The following is a 13,500-nucleotide window of genomic DNA, read 5'->3' as shown; positions in this document are numbered from 1 at the left end:
TGTTCCATCACTGACTATACACATTGTTTTCTACCACAAAAAGTTTCCATATATTTGTATTAGCAATCTTACATTAAATGAGCTTTAAAGTTTGCTCATACAAGTATAAATTTTAAAAGGAATTTGAATTTCATCCATTATATATGATACTATATTTCACATATTCAGTGTTAGAGTGGCTTATCTTCAAAAAGGACTTACTATCACACTTGCTCTTCTGGGAGTTACCTGACACAATCAAATAATCATCAACCTGCCCTCAGTGAGCCTGAGCTTAAAATTCCACAAAACCTGTTTCATCAACAGGCCAATAGTTATTTCTACTTTATAACATATATGGGTATTTGATGTTCCTTAGGGAACCTAACTGCAAAAGTAATATAAATAAATACCAATCATTTCAAGTCCATTAAATTAGGGAAGCTACACAAGCAGAGTTAAAATTTTCTGAACTGCAAAATGAGGTGGCCCACTTTTACATTTATATTTGTGGAGGGTTCCTGTTGGAGCAATGATGAACTTGGGTATTCAGAACAACTGTCCCAATAAAAAATTGAATAGGTAAACAAAATGTAATTTTATGCATTAAAAGAAAAAAATTCTGAAATTAATTATAAAATATACATTAGTTCAATTTTTAAACTTTTTTTAGTTGTACATGGACATGATACTTTTATTTTATTTATTTATGTGGTGCTGAGTATCAAAACCAGTGCCCCCACCATGCATGTGAAGCAAATGTGCTACCACTGAGCTACCACCACAGCCCCTATATTAGTGCAATTTTAAATAACTTTTTAATGGTTCAAATTTGAAATACTCATGTTAGTAAGTGATAAAATTTTAACAACTGTGTCTGGGTATACCTGAAACCATTCTACAGAAACAAGCTGCACTTGCGGGGAGGAGGATGGATGTCTAGTCTACTCCAGTTCTCTTATGTTCCCAATATAAGACAAACTATAACTCCCCCTATGACATATATTGCCAGATTCCTTTTCTACAACAACAAAAAATGTATCTCAATGTTAAAGACTGGATTGGAGAAATTCAAACTTATACCAATATATAGAATTATGGTGTGATTTAAACTAGTGGAAACCTGACCAACTACTTCACACATAGCCCTTCCATCACACTCTATTATGCAAACTGCAACAGTTCAAGTCATCTTCCTTATTTCACTTGTGAGTCCTGTTAACACTGAGATAACAGAACTGGAAAAAGTCATCCCTCTGCAATGATAGTCAAACAGCACAATTTCTTTAATTTAGTAAAAATCATATCAGTGCTAAATAAAACTGATGCAAACATAGTAAAATATGCAAGACTTTGAGTAACTACTTTGCTGAAAAGGACTCTTAGAGAGTCTTAAATTATTGCAATTGCTTAGACATTCTTTGGTTCCTTTACCCTTTTCTTGCCTCATCTCTCAAGTCACAGGGTAGAGTGAAGGGGGCCTGTGGAAAACTAGAATGAGTTAATCAGCATGTATTTATGCATTTAGTCTAAACTTTTTTTCCTACAGGTTTTTTCTCATACTCTGCTCCTGTAGAAAGAGAGTTTTGGTTGTTTATCCCTGAACTCCCACAACCAACTAAATGCCCTTTATGTAAAGTCATTCTTAACAACTACTCCATGACAGGAAATGTATAAGTAGTTGAGATGGAGAAGTTAGAGAGAAACCTTGCCCTCAGGGAACATACAGTGGTGGGATGAATCAGGAAAGACAGAATTTTGCCTGCATGAACCAAATCAAGTAATGCAAAACCCATCAGTACAGTCCACTCCTTATGATCCTTTCTCCCACTGACAACCAGGTTTAGATGTAGAACAAAAACAGGTTTTCTCTTTAGAAATATAAATGTGTATCTCCAACCCTGATCATTTCCAAGTTCCACATTCATATATCGTCATGTTCACCCCATCCATATGGAGGCAGTCACAGAGATTAACTGCATGTACTCCAAAGCCGGAGAATGCTTGGATATGAATCTGTTTTCCCACTCATAAATGGGGTGAGTTAAGGAGGTTTTCTGTACCTTCTTTGTTCATCTGTAAAATGAGAACAAAACCAACTCCTACCATACACAACTGTTTTGAGGACTAAATTAAAAAGTATGCAAAAACACTTGAAACACTACCTAGAACAGCTTACACTTACTGTGTTAAGTATTAATAGCATTTATATTATTATTACTATGTCTAACAAGCATCTAAAATTTACCTGAAGCTGATTTATACTTTTCCCCCCAAAATCGTGTTCTCTATATCCTCTCATTTTAGTAAACTGTACCACTACTCTCCTGGGTTTTCCAGTTTAAATTAAGAATTTATTACTTCTCCCTTTCCTTACACTCCCCACTAATTTCTGTCAATATGTTACATATCCTAACACATCATCTCTACCACTACCTGTCCCAAACTTCAATATCACCCCGTTGGCCCCACAAAGCCACTGCAATAACCTCCTATCTCCCCCCATTTTTATTTCACTCTTACCCCATTACTCTAAAGCTTAAGTTAGATGCCTTCCCTTGATGCAAATTTGCCAGTAATTTTCCATTAAAATTAGAATACTATCTTTACTTCAACAAGCCTACAAAGCCCTCTGTAGCCTACAAAGCCTCCTCCTCCTGGGAGGCCCTTCACACTCATCTGCCACCACCTTACCCCTTCATTATTGTGCTCATAAAACTCTCAGTTTGTTGTGTTTTGACCACTTCAGTCTTGTTTCCACCTCAAAGCCCTGTCCTGAGGTCTGGAAAGAAAAATATAGCCATGTGAAGCATGGACTCTGAAATCAGATTGGCCAAATCCACAGTCTCTACCACATTTCAGTTGAGCAAATCACTAATCTTTGTGAGTTTCATCCTCTATAAAAATGAAGACAGTGCTACTTATTTTAAATGATTGTTTTAAGTATTTAGAGTCTAGAAAAGTGTTACATATGTAAGCTCTTCTTAAGTGTTCACTGTTGTTATTATCCCTCCCTGAGATGATTTTATTTAAGCTCTTTCCTCACTTCAATACATTAAACTGTCCCCTCCTTTAAATGGCCCCCTCTGGCAGATCCTACATTAAACAACTTTCCTTGTTCCCCACTCTCCTCTTATTATTTCACTGTACTTATTCCTATCTAAAATTATTATATACTTATTCTTTGGTCTCTGTTTCCCAACTATAACATGAGCTCTGCTAGTATGGAGACTGTCTTCTTTGGTGCTATATTTCTAGTTCTAACCCAGAACCAGACTTTTGAATGCACATTTCTTGCTCAGGGTAGGAACTGATGCAAATCTCCATTTGAAATGTGTACATCATAGGTATACACCTCAAATTAAAACTGAAAAAAAATTAATACCTTCATGCTATAGGGAAATATTACATGAGGATGTCATCACCAAATCATTTAGTATAATTTTTCTCCTGGCTCCTCTGTAGAAATACCATTCCTCACTTAAGATATGAAAGTTGCTGTCTCATAAAAATGCCTGTCTCAGGGCCAGGGTACATTCCTGTCTCCTATTTAAAACACTAAAAAGTACGCCCGACGAACTATTTAAGTTGTATGCAATGCAGTGTCTCACACCTGTAATCCCAGTAGCTCGTGAAACTGATGCAGAAGTATCACATGTTCAAAGGCAGGCTCAGCAACTTAGCAAGGCCATACACAACTCAATGAGACCCTGTTTCTAAGTAAAATACATAAACAGAGTTGTGGACAAGGCTTAGTGGTTGAGCAAACCTGGGTTCAATTCCCACAACTAAAAAGTAAGTAAATGAATGCAAGCATCTAACGTTAGAACACACATATATCAATATTTTGCCTGCAATCTGGTGATGAACAGTCCAAAGTGGAGAATGCTGAATGTATAGACCTGTATGAACCTGCCCCATTGAGACCCTCTCCTTGGGAGTTCTATTTGGACATTCCTGCAATCTGCCTCATTTGAATTCATTTAAAATGCTACCATACTCAGGTTTTATCAGGATTCTGCACACACAAATACAAATTAAGTGTTGCCCTACCCAGGAAAACAAGGCATAACATTAAAAAAGGATGCTGAACTTGAGTATTAAAAGAATTTGGAAAGGGTGCACTAAAGGGTACCCACATATTTTGATTTGGAAATTCTTGGTGGTTGGGAATGTTGAAGCTTGTAATAATTGTGACACAGAGAATTGATCTTCATGTTATCCTCAGACATTGACTCTATACTTCTTTTCACCAGAAAAAAAAATGACAAAAACAATACAGGTTACATTTTTATTGCTCTGAGAAATGTCTTTCCTCCCAGATTCTCCTTGGGATTACAGCCAATGTCTTCCTGCTTCTCTTCCACAAAGTCACATACCTTCTACAGTGCAGGCCCAAACTCACTAATCTGACCATCACTCACTTGGCCCTAATTCATATGCTGATGCTATTAATCAGGACCTTCCTGGATACAGACATTTTTGGGGTTCAGGACATTTGGAATGACATCACATGTAAAGCAGTTATCTACTTGTACAGGTTGATGAGAAGCCTGTCTGTTAGCACTACCTGCATGCTGAGTGTCCTTCAGGCCATTGCCCTCAGCCCCAGAAGCTCCTTTCTGGCAAAATTCAAACAGACATCTGTACAGAACAATCTGTGTTGCTTTCTCATTCTCTGGGTGATCAACATGTTCATTAATGTTTGTGTTTTAGTCTGCGTTGGAGGACCCAGCAATGACACATCAGCTTTACTGTCTTCCTTTGAATCCTGCAGGGTTTCCTCCACATGTCACTACATCAACACCTTCTTTACCCTGATAGGAATACTCTGGGATGTTTTCTTTCTAGGGCTCATGGCCCTCTTCAGTGTGTATATGGTGACCCTCTTGTGCAGGCATAAGAGGCAGTGCCAGCACTTTCACAGCACCAGTCTGTCTCCAAAAGCATCCCCAGAGCTGAGGCCACCAGGACCATCCTTCTGCTCATGGGTTTCTTTGTGGTCATGTACTTTGTGGACTGCATTTTCTCATCCTCCTCTGGAATGATGTGGAAGAATGGTTCAGCTCATGTTGGGTTCCAGAAGCTGGTGGGCAATTGCTATGCCACCATCAGTGTTTGATGCTAATTAGCCCTGAAAAACGGGTAATCAAGTTCTTCCAATCCATATTGGGGAAGGAGAGGAAATGTTTATGCAGTGCTGGGTAAACCCTCCTTTGGTGATTCCACCTTTTTTTTTTTTTTTTGGAATTTCCAAGTGAGCATGAAGGAGTTGTAATTTGAAAAATTATTCTTTGTAAAGTTGCTAAGTCTACCCCAGTACAGTGGAACACACATGTAACCCCTGTGTCTCTGGAGGCTGAGACAGAATCTGAAGATTGAATCCTCAGCAACTTAGTGAGGTAATTAGCTACTTAGTAAAATCCTGTCTCTAAAGACAATATAAAAAGGGGTGGGAATGTTTTCAGTAGTTAAGTTTCCCTGGGTTCAATCCCTAGAAGAAAAATAAAGCTAAATAACTGATGGACTGTTTTGTTATGGTGCATAACTAAATCCAATATTTTTCAGTGTACTCAAGTTGTCCCTTGGCTTAAAAATGCATTTTGGAAGAAGCATTTTGTCATAGAAAGAGAAAAAAATTTGCCTAAATACAACTCTCTTTATGTACCTGATATGATTAGTGTTATGTTTCATTACTTTGATTAGAGAAACCAGTATTAGTAAGGATAGTGAAATTTCATCCATGTTAACTCCTGGAGCTTTTCCAATCATAATTGTACCTTGTAATCTCCATGTATTTCTTTCAATTGAATTTTCATGTATTAATTTCTTTCAATATTATTTTATCTTCATCTGAAGTGGCTAAACAGGAGTCAGTACAGGAGAGAGCTAAGGTGCCTTGGAAACATAGATTTAATTCATACCCAGGTTTTCCTTCTGTTGGCCTGTGGCCTCAAACCAGTGGTCTTACGCTTTCAGTCTCAGTTATAGAACTGGTACAAAATCTGTTTCATGGCTGACATGGGTGAGAGCTAACAATAATGTTCATTTGGCAGCATGTTTACTGACATTGACAGGGTGGAGAGGAGTCTCTTATGGCCCCTGCACAAGGATGACAGTCAAATTTATAAAGCAATCCACATTGAAAAAAAAATGATCAGTCAAATTTATAAAGCAATCCACATTGAAAAAAAAATGATCTGTATGCACGCAGAGCATGTGTATATATTAACTCTTAATGACCACAGTAATGCTATGAGAATTGTGGTATTATGATCTCCTCATTATAGTGCAAAAAACTAAGTCCCAGATAAATTAAGTAAATGAATTGCTGATAAAATATATGAGGAAATTCTGTATTTGATCACTGACAGCCAGGCTGCAAGGCAAGGGTCTCCAGCACTTAGTCAATGATGAGTATTGCTGCTACAACAAGGACTTTCATTCTAAAGTGGCACATGAGAGTCACAGGAATGGTGCAGACATCCATGGAACAAAATCCCAACCCCAGTCTTGCATCGTTCCAGCTCATAAACATAGGTGGATGGCAGGTGGATATGTGTTTTGACCTACAGTTAAATGGGCATAACTAAAGAAGTCAGGCTGCTGGATTGAAGTCTACAAGGTCAATGTGAAAGTTGTTCAGTGGCAGAACTGGTGAACTTCTGGAGGACAGCCAAAGGCATCCCCTTCCTTATGCAGTAGCATGTGGACATACCAACTGCACTCCTGAGGGTGCTATGGAAAACTCCCAAGGATGTCGATCCCAAAAACAAAGGAGGCTGCTAATTCTTCTGATTCTTGGAATGTCTACACTAGCCAGAGGATGAATGTAGGCATTTGGTGCTTTTTTTTTTTTTTTTTTGCATGCCTCAATATCAGTTATAAATACTGTGACCAGAAAATATTCAAATAACTTTTTAAAATTTTTGAGATGGAATCTCACTCTGTTGCAGAGACTGTTCTTGAACTCCTGAGCTCCAGTGAGCCTACTGCTTAAGCTGCCTGAGTAACTGGAACCACATTTGCACAGTGCTGTTATCAATTGAAATATTATGGAAGTTTCAAATCAGCGCTGAGGCTACAGCATTGCCTTTCCCTCGAGCAGTTCTTTCTCACCTCAACTCCACAGTTGTGACCTCATCACGATGTGGGAGAAGCTATCACTATATGTGAGGGATGTGAGTGTAAAAGTCTGCATCTGGACCTTGTGTGACATGGACAGTCTTTTACCAAAGGGACAACTTAAAATCATTAAAGAAAAAGAGTCACAAAACAGTCTTCCTGATAGCTTTAGAAATACTGGGTTACCACGGGAATCAAACATGTGCTCAGAAATAATGGGGAGAGGCAAACCTGACTTCTGCAGAAGGCTGTGCTGCTAAACAAACCTGGCAAGGAGATCTGCTCAACATACTTGTGCTCTCTTGGCCAGACCATCCATGTGTTTTTGTCCCACCACAGCATTGCTCTTGCTCTGATAGTAGGAACCCAAGCTAACAATCAATGTGATCAAATAATTTTGAAATTGGTGAGGACAAAGGCAAAATATATTGCCAAAATACCCATTATTGGATACAGGTTGAAAAGCTCAAAATGCCTATGATTGGATCTAGCATCCCAATTAAGCCTACTTGCTCTATTCTAAAACAGTGTACCAGTCTTCATATTTCAGCCAAGTCCCCCTTTTTTCTTTGCTAACTTTTGGTCTTATTTTCACTTTTTTTCATATACCCTTTTGAATTTCCAGGCATCTTAGATATATTAATATTTTGATTTGGAATTCACCCATGGTAAAGATTTCTCCCTTTTTTAGCAGTTTGGATACTCATCCCAGGAAATAGGAGCACTCAGTAAGGTCTTTTCCTGCTTTGAAACTTGTCTTCTGTATAGATGTTTATTCAAACCAAATAACCAGCCTGCAAGTGATGAATTACAAATCCAGAGAAGGAGTCTGAGCAGGAACTCATAATAATCATAACAGCAAACAAGGTAAAAAGAGATGAAGTTGGCCTTTGCATGGCATTAGGAAGATTTGTAGGTCTCATATTGACACAAAAGAGACATGTCACTTAGACAGAAATTTTTGTGATATATATCAGGCACTCCTGTGTAAATACCATGCCTTTATACCCTCCCACTTTCACTTACATTTGGAAGGACTGACACAAAGGTACATCTCATGTAACAATAAAAGAAGTATTATCTTTTAAATGTCTGTGTATGACTGTTCTTTGGTTGTATCCTCTTGTTAGTTGTCTAAGACCAATTTGTTCACAACTGAATTTTTTCCTCTCTACTGTTAGCATCAACTGAGATTTGTCCAGGATCAATATTGGGAACCTTGGAGAAGCCCTTGGTTCTTTAGATATTTCTGTACCTGTTGTGCCACCTGGCTGGATGGATTAGGGTTTTGCTGACCACATGTGACTTCCCAGGGAAGCATGAGAGACATTTCCTTTCCAATGGCTCTCCACTATTCAGAATGTGCACTCTTTGTCTTTCTATTTCCTAGAGTCATCAGTCCCTCTGACCAGGTAGTTGGGTGACTCCCTGGAGTTGCAGGGACATTGGGGGTCCCATTGTTCCCTGGTTGCTGGATGACTGTAGAAGGTAAGGGCCAACTATTGGCTGCTTTTCCTTGGTCCTTTTACTTCCTCACCTGTGGTGTCCAGGTTTAGGATTTAAACATCCAGCATGTCAGTTTCACCAGTGGTGAAGTATAGTACTGGTTTTAACTACAATGACTGTACATTTACAGTGAAAACTTCAATATAATTGGGGTCGCTAATAGTACTGGAAGTCACCTTTATATCTGTGTCCTATAGGTGATGCATTATTGTCTCAAATTAACTCAGGTGGTTCTTTTATCTCAGTATTTCAATTAGTTATGCATAATATACCTGTTTATTTTGAAATCACAGTAAACTTTAGAACAAAAAAAATCTTTTTACATAAGTTTATGTGTGCTTAATTGTGATCTTCTTTGTAGCCATCCTAACAAGGAACAGTCTGACAGGCAAAGCCTTAACTCAGGTGAGGTGAGGCCATGACAAATTTAGGTAATGAGCTTTATTTCTAAAACCTTTTACTTATATATCACAGTACAGTATTCTCCCATATTATTTCCTGAATCTATCTAAAGATCCATAAACATAATATAACATTACATCTGAAACATGCCTGAAACAGAAAGACTAAGAGAGATCCACAGTAATCTCCAGGATATATAAAGAACTCAAAAAACTTAACACCAAGAAAACAAATAACCCAATCAATAAATGGGCCAGGGAACTAAACAGACACTTCAAAGAAGTACAATCGATTAACAAACATAATGAAAAAATGTTCATCATCTCTTGCAATCTGAAAAATGCAAATCAAAACACATAAAAAGTTTCATTTTACTCCAGTCAGAATTGCAATTATCAAGAATACAAGTAATAAGTGTTGGTGAGAATGTAGGGAAAAGTACCCTCATACATTGTTGGTGGAGCTGCAGACTGGTACAACCAGTTTGGAAAGCAGTATGAAGATTTCTCAGAAAACTTGGAATGAACCTACTTTTGACCCAGCTGCCCACTCCTTGGTTTATACCCAAAGGACATAAAATCAACATCCTTCATTCATTCAGCCATGGCAATGTTTACAGAAGCTCAATTCACAATAGCTATATTGTAGAACCAACCTAGTTGCCCTTCAATAGATGAATGGATAAAGAGACTGTGGTAAATATACACAATGGTTTATTACTCAGCCTTAAAGAAGAATAAAATTATGGTACTTGCAGGTAAATGGATGGAGTTGGAGAATTTAATGCTAAGTGAATTAAGTTAATCCCCAAAAGTCAAAGACCGAATGTTTTCATTGATAAGTGAATGCTGACACATAATGAGGGAGGGGGCTGTAAGGGAAGAATGGAGGGAAGTTGTATTGTGTAGAGGAAATGAGGGGAGAGGTTGGTGTGGGGGAAATAAAGATGGTGGAATGAGATAAACCTCTTGACCCTGTGTATATGTATGATTACAGGAATGGTGTGACTATACATTGTGTATGACCACAGAAATGAAAAGTTGTACTCCATTTGTGTCCAGTGAATCAAAATGCAATCTGCTCTCTTTTATAACTAAATAGAACAAATGATAAAAATGTAACAAATATTTATTTAGAAAAGGAGAGCTCTAAACATCAACAAATAAGATTCTGCTTATCCTAAAAATGCATTTAAATTTCCAATCAGTTTAGAGTTAATGCAAAATCATATTTAACAAATATATATATATATCAAAATAAATACATATATGATAGCAGACTACCTTTATCTAGTTAAAAATATTAAATGACATAAAAATCTATTTGATTAGTTCTTGTAATAATAATAATCTATAATGAATTGTTTATTCTCTCTATAATTCTGAGTAGACTATTGTTAAAAACAATTTTAGCTTGAAGAACACCAACTTGGTAAAATGTTCTCCTGAACATTACATTTTAAAAGGCTTGTGTAATTCATCTCATATACAAAGATATCAGTAATGGTTAGGGTCACTGATGTCCTTATTAACTAAGTTTAGTAATTATCATTGAAGTTTAACACCAAGTTTAAAATAAGGTTTAAAATTTTATATAAAATATTTAACAGACACAGGAAATTACCTTTTTTTCTCAGCAATCATTGATTTCATAATAAAGATCATATAATCACATCTATATTCTGGAATGTCCATTTACTTTCATGTAGTGTAGCAGAATTTAGAGTATAATTGCACATGGATGGTACAGAAAAACATTCACTACTAAATTATTTTATATCTTTATGACAGGTAATATTCTTCCTGATTGAAAAATGACAGCATCAGCTATGGTCTGCAACATAGCTTCCAGATTCTAACTACAATAATTTCTGTATGTTTGGCTACTGGTACACCCATGGAACAACTTAAAAGTGTATCTTTAGTAAACAAGTGCAATATTACTGTCAACTATTTTGCATGTTTAAATATTATAGTCTAATTATTTGTAAACAAACAAAAACCCCACACAAGTACTCTTTAATATATTTTAAAATCTTTCAACCCATAATTATTCTTATATGCTTTACTTAAACACACACTGAATTTCTGAAAGGTGCATGTATTACCTTAGATAATAAGGTTTAGCAATGAGTGCTTCATATTTTATTCTATGAAAGGTGCATTTCTGATGTTTTATGCAGCATGAAATTTAGGTCAAGAAATTCCAAATTCTGGATACCCACAGTTCATTTTGAAAACTCCTCAAAGTTATGGCTTTGCAGCAGGTTTAACAGATTAAATATGAAGTGTTCTAGCTCCCTCTATTTCAAGTATCAAAGAAATATGAGGCTCAAAATCTCTCTAGATTATAAAGGAAAATGCAAAGATTTAGAGAAGAGTTCAATGTGTTTTGAAATAAGATACTCATTGAAACAAAATTAAGCTAATTTTTTATCTGTGTTATTAACCACTAGAACTTCAAACCACTTCTGTATCTAAATATTTGCTTGAAAGTGATATAGAATATAAACTGCCTATAATTACATGGTTTTAGAGAAAAAAAATGTTTAAACAATTTTCAACATATTTTACTTTTAGTTTGGTATCCTTTTTGAATTACATTAATTTAAATTTCAATCTGCACATTAACATTTTGGCTTCACAGTACTTATAATGAAATGAATCACTTTGAAAATAGATTTTTTTAAAGCACTAAAAAGAGAACTTACTAAAGTTTTTAAAGTCTTTTGATGTCATCAGAGGTACTGCAATATAGAAAACATCTAGTACCCTTAAAGTTTCAGAGTGAGCTGATCTTCGGAAATTTTAATGCCATTAAAAAACCAAAAAGTCAAATAGAAAAGACTGCTGCAGTAAAGCACTGTTTCTAAAAGTTGCAGACATGATCCCAGTCTGTCAGCACTGCTCCTCGAAGTAAGCAACTTTCTATGTTTTCCTAGGCATAGTAAATTTTCATCTTAGAAAATAATCTAACCTGGTCCTTAAGTACTTATCAAGCAGTATGAATATTTTAAGGTCTTTCTTCTTCCCCTAAAAAAAAATTCAGATATCTCACCAAAGAATAATATAAGTAGATCCCACTTTAAGACATCAGACTTTCTGGAAACTGGCCCATCTATATAAAATTTTAAGAATTATGTGAAAGTGTGGAATCAATAGTCTATGAAAACAGTGTGGCAAAATTAAACATTACTAGGTTGAAATCTTTTCTAGCTTTAACTCAAAAATAGAAATCATGAGTCTGCTATAACATTAATTTTAAAAACACACAGAAGTGAAAAGTGCTATTTTTTTCAAAAAGTACAATTTTTCTCCTTATTATTTATCAACATGGAATGATTTCAGTTCTCTTGTACTAAAAGCTGTACTTTTAAAAAGCTAGTATTGCAATGTTTAATACAACAATTTTAATCAGTAGTGGCTTCTGTTTCAGCTGGACCCCTAATTAGTCTTTGAATTCCTCTTTTTCCTGCTGAACCTTTTGGTTTTGCAAAACTTTGCTTATGTGCATGCTGTTTGGGATGTACTTCCTCATAAAGGAAATCTGCAGTCAAATTATCCCCATTGTCTATCTTGATCTTTCTGATTATATCCATTTGTAGCTGTCTTTCGACAATTTCTAGCAGAGGACTCTTACAGCTAGAATATAGCATCCATTCTCTTATACTGCATGTATCCAGGCATTGAATAAATAAAAACTATGGACTAAGTAGTCTCCTTAATGGGAATGTTTACACAGGAAGAAATGATAACAGGCTGAATCCTTGGGAATCCTCTTTGGCAAATCTTTCAGTTCTGTATTTGTTGTATTGGCCAAAATTATAAATTCATTTTTTATATCTATTTCCAACTGCACATAGTTGAGCTGTATGTTGTTCAGTTTTTCCAAAGTCTGAAAAACTTCTCGAGAAATAGGAAATTCTACTCCTTGTAGTGTTTGATGCTTAGTGTCCACTCCCACATCAGTTTGTACCTCATTAATTTTAATCTGTTGTAATTCCTCCTCAGCTGCAGTCAGTGGGGCAGGGGAAGATTGTGACAGCAAGTATTTTTTATACCCATGTAATGACACATCTTCCTTTACTGTTCCAAATACTTCATCTTTAATGTGGCCACCTCCAAACTCCTTTTTCAAAGTTGCTCTTGTTGCTGTATATAACATTTTTTGCCAAACATGAGAATGATCTGGAGACCATGCAATGAATATCCATTCATATCCCTGGGCATTCTGAGAATCTAACCTGAATAATATATAGCATGGCTGCTTGTCCTCCAACAGAAGTAAAATAAAGGAATCATAATCCTTATCCCAGGAATTTGAAGGTTGACTACACGATCCAATTACAAGTTGCTCATTTTCAATAGATATTTTCAGAAGTCTGTATTTTCCATTTCTGGCTCTGGCAAAGATATCTTTAACATCTTCACTTGCTTGGATGCTGGTCTGGTGGGACATGGCGGCAGCCACAGACTCCCGGCTCCAGCG

At 36.3% G+C, this 13,500-nt stretch overlaps 1 pseudogene; it reads right to left on the bottom strand.

Moving 5' to 3' along the window:
• Nucleotides 1-12,421: 12,421 nt before the first annotated feature.
• LOC124974164 (twinfilin-1-like) lies at nucleotides 12,422-13,500 on the bottom strand (annotated as a pseudogene).

Source organism: Sciurus carolinensis, unplaced genomic scaffold (genome assembly GCF_902686445.1).
Source record: "Sciurus carolinensis unplaced genomic scaffold, mSciCar1.2, whole genome shotgun sequence".
NCBI classification, from domain to species: domain Eukaryota; kingdom Metazoa; phylum Chordata; class Mammalia; order Rodentia; family Sciuridae; genus Sciurus; species Sciurus carolinensis.
The sequence above is the reverse complement of the archived record's forward strand: the minus strand, read 5'-3'. Positions and strand labels throughout refer to the sequence as shown.